The following is a 22539-nucleotide window of genomic DNA, read 5'->3' on the forward strand; positions in this document are numbered from 1 at the left end:
AAGCATTGCAATACTGGACTATTTTGTATCAAGTCTGCCCAAATTTCCCGAATTGGTCAATTGATACATTTTCAAGTACATAACTATAGAGAACATACAAAAATGATATGGTAATACAAAATGTAAGTTTACACACTCCCAGGAATGTCATACATGATGGATCATTAGCTTATACACTAATTTTCAGACATCTTGATGGCCGGGCGGGGTGGGTGTGGAGCCAGAGACAGCAAGGGTTCAAACTGTAGAACCCAGTTCCTACATTTGAATATAAAAATGGATTTTATCAAACAAACTATGCTACATTTTATCTCTGGGACCCTTAGGATGACAAATCAGAGCAAGATTACTGAATGTAAGTACATTATTTACCTTCAGAGGTGAATGAATCAAATCAGTTACTGTGATACGTTTTTTGATATTGTGCACTCTCCTCAAACAGTAGCATGGTGATTTTTCGCTGTAATAGGTACTGTAAATTGGACAGTGCAGTTAAATTAACAAGAATTTAAGCTTTCTGCCCATATAAGACATGTCTATGTCCTGGAAAGTTTGCTGTTACTTACAATAGTCATGCTAATCACATTAGCGCACGTTAGTTCAACCGTCCCATATACGGGACACCGATCCAGTAGAGGTTAACCAAGAGTATGGAGCGATTTCAGTGCCAACAGAAATTGTATTTGAATTCCACAATTTTGAATTTGTGTTAGGATATTGACTTTAATGCAAAAATGCAATCATTGAATTCATAAATTGAACTTGTAGTTCATGATTTGAAACTGAAATGAATGAATAGTGCAGTCAGTTTTAAAATGCAATATCAATGTAATATTTATATATTCACTTTCAATATGGTAGATATTGCATTCATTTTCTGTGTATGAAGTTTACAAACTATCATTTCAAGTTGATCAAAGTTGAATATATTCAACTTCTCGGATGAATTCAGATTCAGTTCCAAATCCAGAGACAACATCCTGGTACTTTGCCAGCCAGGAAAGGTGGAGGAGAACAGATAGAATGAAATGCTCTTTGTGGTAACACAAATACGTTTCTGGCAGTTTCTGAAGACAATTTGCATGTTGATTTTATTTTCTTCCTATGAATTTTGCTTTAGCATTTGAACTGTGTTGGCTATAAGCTATTTGTATCTGTATTTATTATGGATCCCAATTAGTTCCTGCCAAAGCAGCAGCTACTCTTCCTGGGGTCCGGCAAAATTAAGGCAGTTATACTCTACTCTACTACCACATATCTATAACACAAAATCCATGTCTACATGTGTGTATAGTGCGTATGTTATCGTGTGTTTGTATGCATGTGTCTATGTTAGTCCCCGCTGTTCCATAAGGTGTATTTATATCTGTTTTTTAAATCTGATTCTACTGCTTGCATCAGTTACTTGATGTGGAATAGAGTTCTGTGTAGTCATGGCTCTATGTAGTACTGTGCGCCTCCCATCGTCTGTTCTGGACTTGGGGACTGTGAAGAGACCTCTGGTGGCATGTCTTGTGGGGTATGCATGGGTGACCGAGCTGTGTGCCAGTAGCTCAAACAGACAGCTTGGTGCATTCAACATGTCAATACCTCTCACAAATACAAGTAGTGATGAAGTCAATCTCGCCTCCACTTTGAGCCAGGAGTGATTGACATGCATATTATTAATGTTAGCTCTCTGTGTACATCCAAGGGCCAGCCGTGCTGCCCTGTTCTGAGCCAATTGCAATTTTCCTAAGTCCCTCTTTGTGCCACCTGACCACATGACTGAACAGTAGTCCAGGTGTGACAAAACTAGGGCCTGTAGGACCTGCCTTGTTGATAGTGTAGTTAAGAAGGCAGAGCAGCGCTTTATTATAGACAGACTTCTCCCCATCCTAGCTACTGTTGCATCAATATGTTTGGACCATGACAGTTTACAATCCAGGGTTACTGCAAGCAGTTGAGTCTCCTCAACTTGCTCAATTTCCACATTATTCATTACAAGATTTAGTTGAGGTTTAGGGTTTAGTGAATGATTTGTCCCAAATACAATGCTTTTAGTTTTTGAAATATTTAGGACTAACTTATTCCTTGCCACCCATTCTGAAACTAACTGCAGCTCTTTAAGTGTTGCAGTCATTTCAGTCGCTGTGGTAGCTGACGTGTATAGTGTTGAGTCATCCACATACATAGACACACTGACTTTACTCAAAGCCAGTGGAATGTCGTTAGTAAAGATTGAAAAAAGTAAGGGGCCTAGACAGCTGCCCTGGTGAATACCTGATTCTACCTGGATTTTGTTTGAGAGGCTTCCATTAAAGAACACCCTCTGTGTTCTGTTAGACAGGTAACTCTTTATCCACAATATAGCAGGGGGTGTAAAGCCATAACACATACATTTTTCCAGTAACAGACTATGACCGATAATGTCAAAAGCTGCACTGAAGTCTAACAAAACAGCCCCCACAATCTTTGTATCATCAATTTCTCTCAGTGCTGTGCTTGTTGAATGTCCTTCCCTATACACGTGCTGAAAGTCTGTTCTCAATTTGTTTACTGTAAAATAACATTTTGTCTGGTCAAACAATTTTTTTTACAAAAGTTTACCAAGGGTTTGTAACAGGCTGATTGGTCAGCTATTTGAGCCAGTTAAGGGGGCTTTACAATTCTTAGGTAGGGGAATAACTTTTGCTTCCCTCCAGGCCTGAGGGCACACACTTTCTAGTAGGCTTAAATTGAAGATGTGGCAAATAGGAGTGGCAATACTGTTCGTCCTCAGTAATTTTCCATCCAAGTTGTCAGTCCCCGGTGACTTGTCATTGTTGATCGACAATAATACTTTTTTCACCTCTTCCACACTTACTTTACGGAATTCAAAATTACAATGTTTTTCTTTCATAATTTGGCCAGATATACTTGGATGTGTAGTGTCAGCGTTTGTTGCTGGCATGTGATGCCTACATTTGCTAATCTTGCCAATGAAAAAATCATTAAAGTAGTTGGCAATATCAGTGGGTTTTGTGATGAATGAGCCATCTGATTCAATGAATGATGGAGCGGAGTTTGCCTTTTTGCCCAAAACTTCATTTAAGGTGCTCCAAAGCTTTTTACTATCATTCTTTAAGTCATTTTATCTTTGTTTCATAGTGTAGTTTCTTCTTCTTTTTATTCAGTTTAGTCACATGATTTCTCAATTTGCAGTAGGTTTGCCAATCGGTTATACAGCCAGACCTATTTGCCATCTCTTTTGCCTCATCCCTCTCAACTATACAATTTTTCTATTCCTCATCAATCCACGGGGATATAACAGTTTTTACAGTCATTTTCTTAATGGGTGCATGCTTATTAGTAACTGGGATAAGCAATTTCCTAAATGTGTCAAGTGCAGCGTCTGGTTGCTCGTCATAACACATATTCTTCACATCAACAACATAGGAATCACTACAGAACTTATTGTATGACCTCCTATACACAATATTAGGCCCAGCCTTTGGAACTTTGGTTTTCCTACATATGGCTACTATATTGTGATCACTACATCCGATGGATTTGGATACTGCTTTCAAACAAATTTCTGCAGCATTAGTAAAGATATGTTTGTAACTACCCTGATAGGTTGACTGATAACAGGCTCAAGCTATTATGACCCCATTTTCCTGAAAGCTAAAACTCTCTGGAACATGGATGTGCTTTCTGTTCTCCTCACAGGCCAGGCAGAATGGCCATACAGGCAAGGCAAGACAGGCCAGGCAGAATGGCCATACAGGCAAGGCAAGACAGGCCAGGCAGAATGGCCATACAGGCAAGGCAAGACAGGCAAGACATGTTATAAGGGAGTGTCACAAAAAACGCAACTTGGACCCCATAAAAATATAGGGTCCCACTTTAAAAGACGTTCAGCTTATAAAGGCTTTATAAGCCCTTCATAATACTTTCATAAGCACTACATAAATGTCTTACACAGCATCTAGAACCGTATGTCATGCTTTCTAAAGGGTTCATAACTGTGTGACATAATCATCAATGTCAAACGTGACATAACCCTATGGCGAATATGATATAAACGTGCTTTATGAAGGGATGAAGGGTTAGGGTTAGGGTTAGAGGGTTAGGGGGTTAGGGTTAGGGTTAGGGTTAGGGTTAGGGTTAGGGGTTAGGGTTAGGGGTTAGGGTTAGGGTTAGGGTTAGGGTTAGCGGTTAGGGTTAGGGTTAGGGTTAGCGGTTAGGGTTAGGGTTAGGGTTAGGGTTAGGGATGAAGGGACATGTTGTGCTGAAGGATGACGCTCTAAAGTCATGTCATGTTAGCCAAACGCGCAGAAGGTCTGGTGGACAAACGCCTCAGACTTGTCCTTCATTAACTAAGGTTAGTTTTAAATCTAATTTTAGAAGATAAATTGTGGAAATGGGCAGGGTTTAGCAATAATTATGACTTTTTGACTGTGTTAAGTAGAGACGATGACAAATACTTTACTCCTATAGAATTCTATGGCCAACTTTGAATGGTTAATATCCGTGGTTTATATGTGCTGTGTGTTCAATAGCCTGGGGATGACGTTACACCAATAAACATTTACCTTGATGAAAGCCCCCCAACCTAAAGAAATTGAAAGTGTATTTCTTCTGGAACCAAGTTACATGTTCCTCAGTATACAAACACGCACACAACAAACACAAACCATACCGCGGGGAGCTGGACCCAGGTCTTTGACACAAAGAATGTTAGCAAGTCTGTTAGGAAATGCCTTTGTAACACCATCTGGATAAGGGTTCTGTGCTGCACCAGAAACTCTAAATGGGAAGATGGGAAACTATTATTATATTTGTATTTAGCTGAGCCTGCTAGCTCGCTACATTTTGGCTAGCTAGCAATTGCTGTGAAGTCACTGAAATTATTTGAAACAACGATTGAGGTAGCTACAGTATGTAATCTAACTCAACACTCAACTACTACAAACTAATTTAAATTACAATAAATAAAGGTTAACTTACTTGTTTTCGCTGTCCAGTGCTAGCACAAGTTGGGTATTTGATTTGCGAACTCATCACATGATCAGCGTCTCATCAGCAACACTAAAAAAGTACATCCGAGTCACGGAATTTTGAAAAATGTCTAAATATAATAATAATAATAATAATAATAATAATAATAATAATATACTAGTGCTAGTAGAAAAGTGTCAGCAACCATTCATGATATAAGAAAAGTAATTGTCTAAACATTAACAATGATTCATATTTGATGTGGTGTAAGCATTGTTGTGAACTCAGAACATTCAATTAAGTTGTTTTTCTATTAAAAAAGTGTGAAAAAACTGGGGAAATCCGAAACCTGGAAAAACTAAAACAAGAAAACGGAAATGGAAAAAATAAATAAAGTAGCTATAAAATTAAAACTGATTTTAAAAGACCCTACCAATGTGTTCTGATGTGCATGACTGTGCTTTAGAGTGTGTCATTCTGCAGCACAGCATTCTGGGGGAAGTTGAGGTCAGATCCAATATTGGCTATGCACCCAAGAGAGAAAGAGGTTGGGCCATCCTAGAAATATTTTAGTGTAATATAATATAATATATACAATTTTGCAGACACTTTTATCCAAAGCGACTTACAGTCATGCTTGAATATATTTTTACATATGGGTGGTCCAGGGAATAAAAGCCAATATCCTGGCGTTGCAATGCTCTACCAAGATATGGTTATAAATGCTTTGTGAAGCCTCAATTTAATATCATTTATAAAGCCTTTATTAAGCACAGGTTTATGTCACATTTGACATTGGTGGTTATGTCACACAGTTATGCCACATTTATGAACCCTTTATAAAGCATGACATATGGTTCTAGATGATTTGTAACACATTTATGTAGTGTTTATGAATGCTTTATGAAGGCTTTATAAGCTGCATGTAATTTAAAGCGAATAGCCCCCCCCATTCAATATCCTAATTCAAATTCAAGATTATGGAATTCAAATACAATTTCTGTTGGCACTGATATCGCCCCATACAAGAGCCTCATCCAAACCAGTGTTGTGATTCGTAAACCTTGCTCTTGACATGATAATGTGCTATTTATCTAGCCTGAGTACCAGTATGTTTGTGCTAACATTCCACTTCTTGTCATGGAGACACAGAGTACAAGGAATGGAATGTTAGCACAAAACAGGTCTGGATTTCAGGCTACTATTTATTTTCCTTTTTCTTGAAAATGTATTGATGGAACATTTTTGTGTGAAGATAACTTTATGAGTGCGTTTGTAAATTGTTTCCTTCTATCTGAAGTAATTGTTCTAGTTGAAGTCCCAGTCCAGTCCTGTTTTGTGCTAACATTCCAAACTTTGTAAATAAGAATTTGTTCTTAACTGACTTGCCTAGTTAAATAAAGGTAAAAAGAGACATTCACAGTCAGTCAGTAGTTTTACTTGAAGTCCCAGTCCCATGTTGCAAGGCCTGAGCCCAGGGGCACCGACATGGGCTGACACCCGGAAGGACCCCATTGATTTGAACAATTTGTAACACTCATCTCCCGTTCGAATGCTTAAAAAAATAAATATATATATATATTTATATATATACAGTTGAAGTCGGAAGTTTACATACACTTAGGTTGGAGTCATTAAAACTAGTTTTTCAACCACTCCACAAATTTCTTGTTAACAAACTATAGTTTTGGCAAGTCGGTTAGGACATCTACTTTGTGCATGACACAAGTAATTTTTCCAACAATTGTTTACAGACAGATTATTTCACTTATAATTCACAGGAGGGTTCCAGTGGGTCAGAAGTTTGCATACACTAAGTTGACTGTGCCTTTAAACAACTTGGAAAATTCCAGAAAATGATGTCATGGCTTTAGAAGCTTCTGATAGGCTAATTGACATCATTTGAGTCAATCGGAGGTGTACCTGTGGATGTATTTCAAGGCCTACCTTCAAACTGCCTCTTTGCTTGACATCATGGGAAAATCAAAAGAAATCAGCCAAGACCTCAGATTTTTTTTTTTTACCTCCACAAATCTGGTTCATCCTTTGGAGCAATTTCCAAATGCCTGAAGGTACCACGTTCATCTGTACAAACAATAGTATGCAAGTATAAACACCATGGGACCACGCAGCCGTCATACCGCTCAGGAAGGACACGCGTTCTGTCTCTTAGAGATTAACGTACTTTGGTGCGAAAAGTGCAAATCAATCCCAGAACAACAGCAAAGGACCTCGTGAAGATGCTGGAGGAAACAGGTACAAAAATATCTATATCCACAGTAAAACGAGTCCTATATCGACATAACCTGAAAGGCTGCTCAGCAAGGAAGAAGCCACTGCTCCAAAACCTCCATAAAAAAGCCATACTACGGTTTGCAACTGCACATGGGGATAAAGATCATACTTTTTGGAGAAATGTCCCCTGGTCTGATGAAACAAAAATAGAACTGTTTGGCCATAATGACCATTGTTATGTTTTGAGGAAAAAGGGGGTTGCTTGCAAGCCGTAGAACACCATCCCAACCATGAAGCACGGGGGTGGCAGCATCATGCTGTGGGGGTGCTTTGCTGCAGGAGGTACTGGTGCACTTCACAAAATAGATGGCATCATGAGGAAGGAAATTTATGTGGATATATTGAAGCAACATCTCAAGACATCAGTCAGGAAGTTAAAGCTTGGTCGCAAATGGGTCTTCCAAATGGACAATGACCCCAAGCATACTTCCAAAGTTGTGGCAAAATAGCTTGAGGACAACAAAGTCAAGGTATTGGAGTGGCCATCACAAAGCCCTGAATGTGATGAAATAAATAAAAGCTGAAATAAATCATTCTCTCTACTATTATTCTGACATTTCACATTCTTAAAATAAAGTGGTGATCCTAACTGAACTAAGACAGGGAATTTTTACTAGGATTAAGTGTCAGGAATTGTGAAAAACTGAGTTTAAAGGTATTTGGCTAAGGTGTATGTAAACTTCCGACTTCAACTGTACCTGCTGGAACGCATACTACGGGTGGGTGTTGCTATGGTGACCAATGATCTAAGATAAGGCGGGGATTTGCCTAGAAGTGATTTATAGATTACCTGGAGCCAGTGGGTTTGGCGACGAATATGTAGTGAGGGCCAGCCAACGAGAGCGTACAGGTCACAATGGTGGGTAGTATATGGGGCTTTGGTGACAAAACGGATGACACTGTGATAGACTACATCCAATTTGCTGAGTAGAGTGTTGGAAGCTATTTTGTAAAGGACATCGCTGAAGTCAAGGATCAGTTTTACGAGGGCATGTTTAGAAGCATGAGTGAAGGAGGCTTTGTTTCGAAATAGGAAGCCGATTCTAGATTTAACTTTGGATTTGAGATGCTTAATGTGAGTCTGGAAGGAGAGTTTACAGTCTAACCAGACACCTAGGTATTTATAGTTGTCCACATGTTCTAAGTCAGACCCGCCGAGAGTAGTGATTCTAGTCGGGCTGTCGGGTGCAAGCAGCGTTCGATTGAAGAGCATGCATTTAGTTTTACTAGCGTTTAAGAGCAGTTGGAGGCCACGGAAGGAGTGTTGTATGGCATTGAAGCTCGTTTGGAGGTTTGTTAACACAGTGTCCAATGAAGGGCCAGATGTATACAAAATGGTGTCGTCTGCGTAGAGGTGGATCTGAGCGACATCATTGATATACTCTGTGCTATACTGCAGACATTTAACCCGTGCTGTAGGGGTGGGGTCAAGGGATGTGAGCGGTCCACTGTGTTGTGACTGCTACTCCAGGGCTTCTTAGAGGAAGAAGGGCCTTCTACGCCATCAAAAGGAACATAAAATTCGACATACCAATTAGGATCTGGCTAAATATACTTGAATCAGTTATAGAACCCATTGCCCTTTATGGTTGTGAGGTCTGGGGTCCGCTTACCAACCAAGAATTCACAAAATGTGACAAACAACAAATTGAGACTCTACAAAATATCCTCTGTGTACAACGTAAAACACCAAATAATGCAAGTAAGCTGGTCCTTTTCACAAACACAAACAGACCTCACAGAGCCCAAGGACAGTAACACAATTAGACCCAACCAAATCATGAGAAAACAAAAAGATAATTACTCGACACATTGGAAAGAATTAACAAAAAAACAGAAAAAATAGAATGCTATTTGGCTCTAAACAGAGAGTACACAGTGGCAGAATACCTGACCACTGTGACTGACCCACAATTAAGGAAAGCTTTGACTATGTACTGACTCAGTGAGCATAGCCTTGCTATTGAGAAAGGCCGCCATAGGCAGACCTGGCTCTCAAGAGAAGACAGGCTATGTGCACACTGCCCACAAAATGAGGTGGAAACTGAGCTGCACTTCCTAACCTCCTGCCAAATGTATGACCATATTAGAGACACATATTTCCCTCAGATTACAGCGATCCACAAAAAAATTTGAAAACAAATCCAATTTTGATAAACTCCCTTATCTACTGGGTGAAATACCACAGTGTACCATCACAGCAGCAATATTTGTGACCTGTTGCCACAAGAAAAGGGCAACCAGTGAAGAACAAACTCCATTGTAAATGCAACCCATATTTATGTATATTTATTTTCCCTTAACTATTTGCACATAATATGACATTTGAAAATTTCTTTATTCTTTTGGACCTTTGGTGAGTGTAATGTTTACTGTGAATTTGTATTGTTTATTTCACTTTTGTTTATTATCTACTTCACTTGCTTTGGCAATGTTAACATATGTTTCCTATGCCAATAAAGCCCTTAAATTGAATTGAATTGAGAGAGAGAGGTAGACAGAGGGAGAGAGAGAGAGAGAGAGGGGGAGAGAGAGAGAGAGAGAGAGAGAGAGAGAGAGAGAGAGAGAGAGAGAGAGAGAGAGAGAGAGAGAGAGAGAGAGAGAGACAGAGGTAGAGAGAGAGAGAGAGAGAGAGAGAGAGAGACAGAGAGAGAGAGAGAGAGAGACAGACAGAGGTAGAGAGAGAGAGAGACAGAGGTGGAGAGAGAGAGAGGTAGAGAGAGAAAGAGAGAGGACAGAAAGAGAGACAGGACAGAGAGAGGTAGAGAGAGGGAGAGACAGAGGTAGAGAGAGAGAGAGAGAGAGAGGGAGGAGACAGAGAGACAGAGGGGGAGGGATGGAGAGAGAGAGAGAGAGAGGGGGGGAGAGAGGGGGAGAGAGAGAGAGGGGGGAGAGAGAGAGAGAGGTAGAGAGAGAGAGAAAGAGAAAGAGACAGAGGCAGAGAGAGAGGAGACAGAGGTAGAGAGAGAGAGAGAGAAAGAGAGCGAGAGAGAGGAGACAGAGGTAGAGAGAGAGAGAGGGAGAGAGAGAGAGAGAGAGAGAGAGAGAGAGAGAGAGAGAGAGAGAGAGAGAGAGAGAGAGAGAGAGAGAGAGAGAGAGAGAGAGAGAGAGAGAGAGAGAGAGAGAGAGAGAGGAGACAGAGGTAGAGAGAGAGAGAGAGGAGACAGAGGTAGAGAGAGAGAGAGGAGACAGAGGTAGAGAGAGAGAGGGGGGGAGGGAGATGGACAAAAAGAGAATATTGTGTGACAGACAGACAGACAGACAGAGATAGAGATGTAGACAAAAGAGAGAGTTATGCAGAGTGGAGACTGAGAGAGAGAGAGGAGAGAAGGAGAGGAGAGAAGGAGAGGAAAGAGGGGTGTGTTGAGGAGAGACAGGGAGTGGCTCCAGCAAGAGAGAGGGAGGGAGAGGGGGAGTGGGGGATGGGAGGAAATAAATATTACAGCATACGGCTGGCTGGAGTCAGGGTGTTGCCATGGTGATGGAGGAACGAGGGAGGGAGGCTACACCTCACAAACACACACACACACAGACTTCCATTTTCACAGACTGAGTAGATAATGTGATATGGATCAAATCTCTTAATATAAAGACGCTTCCGCTTCTCTATCAGGTTGGAGTGATGGGAAGAGAGGGTGAAAAGAGAGAGAGAGAGAAAGGAGAGCAGGAGGAATCTGATAGGCCACCTGGGAGTGGCATCACATAGAGTTGTGGCTTGGAAAGAGGAGGAGGAAGAGAGAGAGAGGGAACAGAGAGGAAGAGAGAGGGAACAGAGAGGAAGATGGATGGATAAAGGAGAGGGGGAAATGGGAGACACACGTCTCCAACTCAATCATCAAGTTAATGACGACACAACAGACGTAGGCCTGATTACCAACAATGACTACACAGCCCACATGGAGGAGGTCAGGGCCCTGGCGGAGTGGTGCCAGGAAAATAACCTCTCCCTCAACGTCAACAAAATGAAGGAGCTGATTGTGGACTACAGGAGATTGCAGAGAGAGCACGAGGGTGCCGCAGTGGAGAGGTTGAAAAGCTTCACTTATTGAGAGCATCCTGTCGGGCTTTATCACCGCCTGGTATGACAAATGCACCATCCGCAACAGCAGGACTCTCCAGAAGGGTAGTGCGGTCAGAACAACTCACGCTGCCTGTCCTCCAGGACATCTACAGCACCCGGTGTCACAGGAAGGCCAAGAAGATCATCAAGGACCTCAGCCACCCGAGCCACGGCCTGTTCACCCCGCTATCATGTAGAAGGCTTAGACAGTACGGGTGCATCAAAGCTGGGACTGAGAGACTGAAAAACAGCTTCTATCACCAGGCCATCAGACTGTTTAATAATCACCACTAGCCGGCCTCAGCCCATTACCCTGCCCTGAACTTAGTCACTGTCACTAGCCGGCTACCACCTGGTTACTCAACCCTGCACCTTAGAGGCTGCTGCCCTATATACATAGACATGGAATCACTGGTCACTTTAATAATGTTTACATACTGTTTCACCCACTTCATATGTATATACTGTATTCTAGCCAAGACTCATCCTATATAACTACTGCTGTCCACTTCATATGTATATACTGTATTCTAGTCATGGTTCATCCTATATAACTACTGCTGTCCACTCCATATGTATATACTGTATTCTAGTCATGGTTCATCCTATATAACTACTGCTGTCCACTTCATATGTATATACTGTATTCTAGTCATGGTTCATCCTATATAACTACTGCTGTCCTCTTTATATGTATATACTGTATTCTAGTCATGGTTCATCCTATATAACTACTGCTGTCCTCTTCATATGTATATACTGTATTCTAGTCATGGTTCATCCTATATAACTACTGCTGTCCACTTCATATGTATATACTGTATTCTAGTCATGGTTCATCCTATATAACTACTGCTGTCCTCTTCATATGTATATACTGTATTCTAGTCATGGTTCATCCTATATAACTACTGCTGTCCTCTTTATATGTATATACTGTATTCTAGTCATGGTTCATCCTATATAACTACTGCTGTCCACCTTTTATATTCATATACTGTCTATGCTGTCTATACAAACCATTATACAGTAAATAAGGTATTTCAGTTTTTATTTTTGATACATTAGCAACAATTGTGTGTAGATTGAGGAGGAACATTTATTATTTAATCATTTTAGAATAAGGCTGTAATGTAACAAAATGTGGAAAAAGTGAATGGGTCTGAATACTTTCCATATGCACTGTATATACACTTAGTATACAAAACACTAGGAACACCTTCCTAATATTGAGTGGCACCCCCTTTTGCCCTCAGAACAGCCTCAATTCATCAGGGCATGGACTCTACAAGGAACAGCCTCAATTCATCAGGGCATGGACTCTACAAGGAACAGCCTCAATTCATCAGGGCATGAACTCTACAAGGAACAGCCTCAATTCATCAGGGCATGAACTCTACAAGGAACAGCCTCAATTCATCAGGGCATGAACTCTACAAGGAACTGCCTCAATTCATCAGGGCATGAACTCTACAAGGAACAGCCTCAATGTCACGGTTCCCTCAGACAGAACCCAGAAGCAGACCAGGACAAGGAGAGTTGAACGAAGGTGAGGGTTTATTTCAGATTCAAAAAGGTGCAGAATAATCCAGGGAACAGAGCGGGCGGCGTGGATGAGTTGTTGAGGGTGCAGTTGTTGGTCCAGTGATGGCTCGGCAGCCGCCGACCATCAGGCAGAGGTAGGGTGAAGGGTCCGGACGGGTGACTGCAGATGGAACAAAAACGGAGGTAAGTAAACAATAAACCAACAAGGTACAAAACAACAAAACTAACGCTAGAAACTCTAGGACTGATACTTCTGATAAACCTACTGTTCATGGCTAACGATCCGGCAGGAACTGGATGTTTGGCCAGAGCCTAAGAAGGGTGATGATCAGGACCAGGTGTGCAGATTGCTGATGGGATGCAGGTGCGGAAAACAAGAGAGCTCCCCGGAGCGTTCCCGAACCCTCGGGAAACTGGAGATCACGAACAGGAAAAACTAGTCACCAGACAGGACCCGACTCAGACTGCCGGGATCGTTACAGTACCCCCCCTCCGACGAACGCCACCGGGCGGACCTCCCGGAGCGCCAGGATGGAGGCGGTAGAAATCACTGATGAGGTCAGCATCTAGGACCTGTCGCCGCGGAATCCAACTCCTCTCTTCAGGACCATACCCCTCCCAGTCCACGAGATACTGGAAACCCGGCCCCGCCGTCTGGCATCCATGATGCGACGCACCGTGTAGGCAGGACCACCTCCGATCATCCGAGGAGGAGGAGGAGGAGGCGGAGGAGGCAACAGAGGACTGAGGAAGACAGGCTTGAGGCAGGAGACATGAAAGGTGGGATGGACTCTGAGCGTCCTCGGTAGTTTGAGTCGAACTGCCACTGGATTGATCACCTTCTCCACCACAAACGGACCAATGAACTTCGGTAACAACTTCCTAGACTCAGTCCGTAAAGGAAGATCCCGTGTGGCCAGCCAGACCCTATCTCCGATGGTGTAGGTGGGAGCGGGGATCCGGCGACGATTCGCCTGGAGCTGATACCGGTCCGAAACTCTAAGGAGTGCCTTTCTGGCCCGATGCCAGGTCCGGTGGCAACGACGAATATGGGCCTGAACAGAAGGCACTGAGAGCTCCTTCTCCTGAGAAGGGAACAAGGGAGGTTGGTAGCCATACAGGCACTGGAAGGGGAGACATCCCAGTGGCAGATGTAGGAAGAGTATTGTGGGCATACTCAACCCAAGGCAACTGAGAGACCCAGGAGGTGGGGTTGGAAGAGACCAGACAGCGTAGCGTGGATTCCATCTTCTGGTTGGCTCTCTCCGCCTGACCATTGGATTGGGGGTGAAAACCAGATGTGAGACTGACTGTAGCTCCAATGGCCAAACAGAAGGACTTCCAGACAGCAGAGGTAAACTGAGGGCCACGGTCGGAAACGATATCACTGGGCAAACCGTGGACCCTGAAAACCTCCCTAACCAGGATCTCGGACGTCTCCGAGGCAGAGGGAAGCTTGGCAATAGGCACAAAGTGGGCGAACTTGCTGAATCTGTCCACGATAGTCAGAACGACCGTGTTCCCCTCAGAAGCGGGCAACCCAGTGACGAAGTCCAGGGCCAGATGCGACCATGGTCGCCGGGGAATAGGAAGGGGGTGAAGTAGTCCAGAGCTGGGCCGATTGGTACTCTTATTCTGCGCACACACTGGACAGGCAGCAACAAACCCCCGAGTATCCTCGGCCATGGCGGCCACCAAAAAGCGTCTGCGAAGAAACGCCATTGTCCGAGCCACGCCAGGGTGACAAGCCATCTTGCTGGCGTGGGACCATTTGAGGACAGCAGGACGAACCGACTCAGGCACAAACAACCGACCGGGTGGACCGTTACCGGGACCGGGCTGAGTCCGAAGGGCCGCCAGCACCTCCTCCTCAATCTTCCACATAACTGCTCCCACGACGCAGTTCCGGGGGAGAATTGTCTCGGTCTTGGACCCACTCTCCTCCGTCTTGAGAACATCCGGGACAAGGCGTCCGCCTTGCCGTTCTTAGACCCAGGTCGGAACGTCAGGAAAAACTTGAATCGTCCGAAAAACAACGCCCACCTGGCCTGACGGGAGTTGAGTCGTTTAGCCGATTGCACGTAAGCAAGATTCTTGTGGTCAGTCCAGACAATAAACGGTTGCTCCGCCCCCTCCAACCAGTGGCGCCACTCCTCCAAGGCAAGTTTCACCGCGAGAAGCTCCCGGTTACCCACATCGTAATTCCTCTCCGCAGGCGAAAGGCGACGAGAGTAGTAGGCGCAGGGATGGAGTTTACTGTCCGTGGAGCATCGCTGCGACAGGATGGCGCCAACTCCCACATCAGACGCGTCCACTTCAACGACGAACTGACGGGCCGTGTCCGGTTGAGAGAGAATCGGTGCGTTGGTGAATCGCCTCTTCAAATCCAGAAACGCTCGATCCGCCTCCGGATTCCACTTGAAGGTCCTGATACTGGAAGTCAAGGCAGTTAATGGAGCGGCCACACGGCTGTAATCCCGGATGAATCTGCGGTAGAAATTCGCAAACCCCAAAAATCTCTGGAGCTGCAATCTCGTATCGGGCTGGGCCCATTCCAGAACCGCTCTAACCTTCTCCTGGTCCATCCTAATCTCTCCCCTGGAGATGATGTACCCGAGAAAGGATGTCGTGTGGGCGTGAAACTCGCACTTCTCGGCCTTCACGAACAGGCGATTCTCCAACAATCGCTGCAGAACCTGCCGGACATGCTGGACGTGGTCGGAAGGTTCCTTCGAGAAGATCAGAATGTCATCCAGGTAAACAAACACAAAGAGACCGATCATATCTCTCAGGACGTCGTTTCACCATACTCTGGAATACCGCTGGAGCATTGGTCAGTCCAAACGGCATCACCTGATACTCGAAGTGACCCATCGGTGTATTGAAACCCGTCAACCACTCGTCCCCCTCTCTGATCCGGACCAGGTGATACGCATTGCGTAGGTCTAGCTTGGTGAACACCGTAGCACCCTGTAAGGAGTCGAAGGCAGAACTCATCAAGGGCAGGGGATACTTGTTCTTGACCGTGATGTCATTCAACCCCCGATAATCAATACACGGTCGAAGAGAGCCATCCTTCTTACCCACAAAGAAGAATCCTGCCCCCAGGGGTGATGACGAGGGACGAACGAGACCAGCAGCTAGGGACTCCTTGATGTAGGTCTCCAACGCCTCACGTTCAGGTCGGGAGATACTGTATAACCTTCCCTTGGGGTAGACAGCTCCAGGGACCAGGTTGATGGCACAATCATATGGTCGGTGGGGAGGGGAGTGACAGAGCCTTCTGCTTACTGAAAACTTCCCCCAAATCGTGATATGTCTCGGGAACCAGGGACAAATCTGGGGGTTTAGCCTCAATCACCTGACTGGGAACCGAATGGGGGCAGGCAGTCTTGAGACAGTTAGCATGACAATCAAGGCTCCAACTCGTTACCTTGCCCGTCACCCAATCGAACGTGGGATTGTGTTCCTTCAGCCAGGGGTATCCAAGGACCAGAGGAACATGGGAAGACGGCAGAATGAAGAATGAAATCATCTCAGAATGATTCCCCGACAACCGCATCTTAACCGGTTCAGTCCTCATCGTGATACGTGCCAGACTACTGCCGTTCAGAGTGGTCGCTTCAATGGCTTCCGGCAATTGCTCCTTGGAAAGCCCCAGCTGTTCCACCAACTCGGCATCAAGAAAGCTTCCATCGGCACCTGAATCGATAAAAGCGTTAAGCGCTAAGCTCTGATTCCTGTTCACAAGGGTAGCCGGGAAACGGGGTCTGACAGAGGTACTGAGAGGTTGAAACTGGCTCGCTAAAAGTCCTCCCAACTTTAGCGAGCCGGGCAGTTTGACGACCGCCGGGAACAAGTGGAGATGTAATGTCCCGAGCTACCACAGTAGAGGCAGCAGTTGGTCTTACGTCTATGTTGACGCTCCTCCTTGGTTAATCCGTGCCGCCCCACTTGCATGGGTTCAGAATCGGGAGAGAGGACCTCACCACTAATCCATTGTGGTGGAGAATGATCGACGTGTTCTGGTCCACCACCCGACCCGACTGGGAACTGAGAAGTTGATCGATTGGACGGACCCCATTGCTTCTCCCTCCTTCGGCTCTCGGACTCGATTATCCACCCGAATAGACAAGGCTACCAAGCTGTCCAGATCACTAGGCTCCGGATAGGAGATCAACTCATCCTTGAGCTGCTCCGACAGACCCTGGTAAAAGGCCGCTTGCAGAGACTCCTCGTTCCACCCACTCTCCACCGCCAACGTCTTGAACTCGATCACGAAGTCGGCCACGCTGCGAGTTCCTTGGTGAAGCGAAAACAGGCGCCTAGCTGCGTCCCTCCCTCGGACGGAATAGTCGAAGAGCTTCCTCATCTCGGCCGTGAACCCCCTGGTATGAAGCCATGCAGGGGTCTTGTCGTTCCCAAACGGCTGAAGCCCACTCCAGCGCTCGACCACGCAGCAACGCAATCACAAAGGCTATCCTAGCCTTGTCTGTGGCATAAGAGTAGGGCTGTAGATCGAACACTAATCCACACTGCATAAGGAAGGAACGGCATCTTCCCAGCTCCCCCTCATATCTATCCGGCGTCGGAACCTCGGGCTCACGGAAGGACCCAGCTCCAGAAGCGGCAGGCGAGATGGGTGAAACCGGTAGTGGATCCTCCACCGGAAACTTGCGGTGGTTCTGGACCTCCGTCAGACCGGTAGAAAGGTTCCGAACTGACAACGCGATCTCCTGTAGTACCGTGCTATGATGGCCCAACATCTTCTCCTGATGGGTAATGGCATGGCGAACAGAGTCCAGGTCCGCTGGGTTCATAACTGGCCGGATCGTTCTGTCACGGTTCCCTCAGACAGAACCCAGAAGCAGACCAGGACAAGGAGAGTTGAACGAAGGTGAGGGTTTATTTCAGATTCAAAAAGGTGCAGAATAATCCAGGGAACAGAGCGGGCGGCGTGGATGAGTTGTTGAGGGTGCAGTTGTTGGTCCAGTGATGGCTCGGCAGCCGCCGACCATCAGGCAGAGGTAGGGTGAAGGGTCCGGACGGGTGACTGCAGATGGAACAAAAACGGAGGTAAGTAAACAATAAACCAACAAGGTACAAAACAACAAAACTAACGCTAGAAACTCTAGGACTGATACTTCTGATAAACCTACTGTTCATGGCTAACGATCCGGCAGGAACTGGATGTTTGGCCAGAGCCTAAGAAGGGTGATGATCAGGACCAGGTGTGCAGATTGCTGATGGGATGCAGGTGCGGAAAACAAGAGAGCTCCCCGGAGCGTTCCCGAACCCTCGGGAAACTGGAGATCACGAACAGGAAAAAACTAGTCACCAGACAGGACCCGACTCAGACTGCCGGGATCGTTACACTCAATTCATCAGGGCATGAACTCTACAAGGAACAGCCTCAATTCATCAGGGCAGGAACTCTACAAGGAACAGCCTCAATTCATCAGGGCATGAACTCTACAAGGAACAGCCTCAATTCATCAGGGCATGGACTCTACAAGGAACAGCCTCAATTCATCAGGGCATGAACTCTACAAGGAACAGCCTCAATTCATCAGGGCATGAACTCTACAAGGAACAGCCTCAATTCATCAGGGCATGAACTCTACAAGGTGTCGAAAGCTTCCCACAGGGATGCTGGCCCAGGTGACTCCAATGCTTCACACAGGAATACTGGCCCATGTTGACTCCAATGCTTCCCACAGGAATACTGGCCCATGTTGACTCCAATGCTTCCCACAGGAATACTGGCCCATGTTGACTCCAATGCTTCCCACAGGAATACTGGCCCAGGTGACTCCAATGCTTCCCACAGGAATACTGGCCCAGGTGACTCCAATGCTTCACACAGGAATACTGGCCCAGGTGACTCCAATGCTTCACACAGCTGTGTCAACTTGGCTGGTTGTCCTTTTGGTGGTGGACCATTCTTGATACACACGGAAAACAGCAGCGTTGCAGATCTTGACACAAACCGATGCACCTGGCACCTACTACCATACCCCGTTCAAAGGAACTTAAATATTTTGTTTTGCCCATTCACCCTCTGAATGGCACAAGTACACAATCCATGTCTCAATTGTCTCAAGGCTTAAAAATCCTTCTTTAACCTGTCTCCTGTTCCAAACCAAGCCCTGTCTCCTCTTCCAAACCAAGCCCTGTCTCCTGTTCCAAACCAAGCCCTGTCTCCTGTTCCAAACCAAGCCCTGTCTCCTGTTCCAAACCAAGCCCTGTCTCCTGTTCCAAACCAAGCCCTGTCTCCTGTTCCAAACCAAGCCCTGTCTCCTGTTCCAAACCAAGCCCTGTCTCCTGTTCCAAACCAAGCCCTGTCTCCTGCTCCAAACCAAGCCCTGTCTCCTGTTCCAAACCAAGCCCTGTCTCCTGTTCCAAACCAAGCCCTGTCTCCTGTTCCAAACCAAGCCCTGTCTCCTGTTCCTAAACAGGTGTTGTTTATTCTGGTTCATCCAGGTGTTGTTGGTCCTGGTTCATCCAGGTGTTGTTGGTCCTGGTTCATTCAGGTGTTGTTTATTCTGGTTTATCCAGGTGTTGTTGGTCCTGGTTCATCCAGGTGTTGTTGGTCCTGGTTCATCCAGGTGTTGTTGGTCCTGGTTTATCCAGGTGTTGTTGGTCCTGGTTCATTCAGGTGTTGTTGCTCCTGGTTCATCCAGGTGTTGTTGGTCCTGATTCATCCAGGTGTTGTTGGTCCTGGTTCATCCAGGTGTTGTTGGTCCTGGTTCATCCATGTGTTGTTGGTCCTGGTTCATCCAGGTGTTGTTGGTCCTGGTTCATCCAGGGGATGTTTATTCTGGTTCATCCAGGTGTTGTTGGTCCTGGTTCATCCAGGTGTTGTTGGACCTGGTCCATCCAGGTGTTGTTGGTCCTGGTTCATCCAGGTGTTGTTGGTCCTGGTTCATTCAGGTGTTGTTGGTCCTGGTTCATTCAGGTGTTGTTGGTCCTGGTTCATCCAGGTGTTGTTGGTCCTGGTTCATCCAGGTGTTGTTGGTCCTGGTTCATCCAGGTGTTGTTGGTCCTGGTCCATCCAGGTGTTGTTGGTCCTGGTTCATCCAGGTGTTGTTGGTCCTGGTTCATTCAGGTGTTGTTTATTCTGGTTTATCCAGGTGTTGTTGGTCCTGGTTTATCCAGGTGTTGTTGGTCCTGGTTCATCCAGGTGTTGTTGGTCCTGGTTCATCCAGGTGTTGTTGGTCCTGGTTTATCCAGGTGTTGTTGGTCCTGGTTCATTCAGGTGTTGTTGGTCCTGGTTCATCCAGGTGTTGTTGGTCCTGGTTCATCCAGGGGTTGTTTATTCTGGTTCATCCAGGTGTTGTTGGTCCTGGTTCATCCAGGTGTTGTTGGACCTGGTCCATCCAGGTGTTGTTGGTCCTGGTTCATCCAGGTGTTGTTGGGCCTGGTTCATCCAGGTGTTGTTGGTCCTGGTTCATCCAGGTGTTGTTGGTCCTGGTTCATCCAGGTGTTGTTGGTCCTGGTTCATCCAGGTGTTGTTGGTCCTGGTTCTTCCAGGTGTTGTTGGTCCTGGTTCATCCAGGTGTTGTTGGTCCTGGTTCATCCAGGGGTTGTTTATTCTGGTTCATCCAGGTGTTGTTGGTCCTGGTTCATCCAGGTGTTGTTGGACCTGGTCCATCCAGGTGTTGTTGGTCCTGGTTCATCCAGGTGTTGTTGGGCCTGGTTCATCCAGGTGTTGTTGGTCCTGGTCCATCCAGGTGTTGTTGGTCCTGGTTCATCCAGGTGTTGTTGGTCCTGGTTCATCCAGGTGTTGTTGGTCCTGGTTCATCCAGATGTTGTTGGTCCTGGTTCATCCAGGTGTTGTTGGTCCTGGTTCATCCAGGTGTTGTTGGTCCTGGTTCATCCAGGTGTTGTTGGTCCTGGTTCATCCAGGTGTTGTTGGACCTGGTCCATCCAGGTGTTGTTGGTCCTGGTTCATCCAGGTGTTGTTGGACCTGGTCCATCCAGGTGTTGTTGGTCCTGGTTCATCCAGGTGTTGTTTATTCTGGTTCATCCAGGTGTTGTTGGTCCTGGTTCATCCAGGTGTTGTTGGTCCTGGTTCATCCAGGTGTTGTTGGTCCTGGTTCATCCAGGTGTTGTTGGTCCTGGTCCATCCAGGTGTTGTTGCTCCTGGTTCATCCAGGTGTTGTTGGTCCTGGTTCATCCAGGTGTTGTTGGTCCTGGTTCATCCAGGTGTAGAAGTTGGACAGGTAAAGGTAAACTAAGGAATGTGACATCATCATACACAGCAGGGTGACATCATCATCAACATTATCATCAACATTATCATCATCATAAACATCATTATCAATAACAACACAATAACAACAACATTTAAAATAGCTGCTATTGTTACCATCTTCTCTTGTTTCATACCAACATTGGGAAGAGCCACTAGTGTCTTGGCAGATTTATATATATATTTTTTTGTTAATGTTGATTTCTGGAGACAGGAAGTGGCACCGCTGAGAACTGTTTCCGACATCATATCATTCTTTATTATGGTCAAATCAAACGGGGTTATTTGGTTCTTTCTGTCTATATTACTGTCTCTTTCTCTCTCTCTCGCACCCTCTCTCCCCTCTCTCCCTCTCTCTCTCTCTCTCTCTCTCTCTTTATGACTCTCTCCTCTCTTTCTCTCTCTTTCTCTCTCTCTCTCTCCCTCTCTCTCTCTCTCTCTCTCTTTATGACTCTCTCCTCTCTTTCTCTCGCTCTCTCTCCCCCTCTCTCTCTCCCCCCCTCTCTCTCTCTCCCTCTCTCTTTTCTCTTTCTGACAGAATGGGGTCTTTGTATTGACAAATGGAAAGAATGACTCTATTTCACCTCCTTCCTTTTCCTCTCCTCCTCTTTCTCCCTCTCTCTCTATATATGTTTCTCTCTCTCCCCCCTCTATATCTCTCTCCCCCTCTCTATATCTCTCTCCCCCTTTCGCTCTCTCTCCCCCTCTCTCTCTCTCTCTCTCCCCCTATAATTTCAATTTAAGGGCTTTATTTTCATGGGAAACGTATGTTAACATTGCCAAAGCAAGTGAAGTAGATAATAAACAAAGTGAAATAAACAATAAAAATGAACAGTAAACATTACACTCAGAAGTTCCAAAAGAATAAAGACATTTCAAATGTCATATTATGTATATATACAGTGTTGTAACGATGTGCAAATAGTTAAAGTACAAATGGGAAAATAAATAAACATAAATGTGGGTTGCAATTTACAATGGTGTTTGTTCTTCACTGGTTGCCCTTTTCTTGTGGCAACAGGTCACACATCTTGCAGCTGTGATGGCACACTGTGGTATTTCCCCCAGTAGATATGGGAGTTTATCAAAATTGGGTTTGTTTTCAAATTCTTTGTGGATCGCTGTAATCTGAGGGAAATATGTGTCTCTAATATGGTCATACATTTGGCAGGAGGTTAGGAAGTGCAGCTCAGTTTCCACCTCATTTTGTGGGCAGTGTGCACATAGCCTGTCTTCTCTTGAGAGCCAGGTCTGCCTATGGCGGCCTTTCTCAATAGCAAGGCTATGCTCACTGAGTCAGTACATAGTCAAAGCTTTCCTTAATTGTGGGTCAGTCACAGTGGTCAGGTATTCTGCCACTGTCTACTCTCTGTTTAGGGCCAAATAGCATTCTTGTTTGCTCTGTTTTTTTGTTAATTCTTTC

General features: G+C 45.4%; 1 protein-coding gene across 1 annotated transcript in view; it reads left to right on the plus strand.

Annotated features, from left to right (window-relative positions):
• LOC121537227 (neural cell adhesion molecule L1.1-like) overlaps window positions 1-22539 on the plus strand; it is a gene marked incomplete at its 3' end in the record, with an annotated part of 86181 nt that overhangs the window by 937 nt on the left and 62705 nt on the right.

The sequence above is a fragment of the Coregonus clupeaformis genome, unplaced genomic scaffold (assembly GCF_020615455.1).
Source record: "Coregonus clupeaformis isolate EN_2021a unplaced genomic scaffold, ASM2061545v1 scaf0423, whole genome shotgun sequence".
Taxonomy (NCBI): domain Eukaryota; kingdom Metazoa; phylum Chordata; class Actinopteri; order Salmoniformes; family Salmonidae; genus Coregonus; species Coregonus clupeaformis.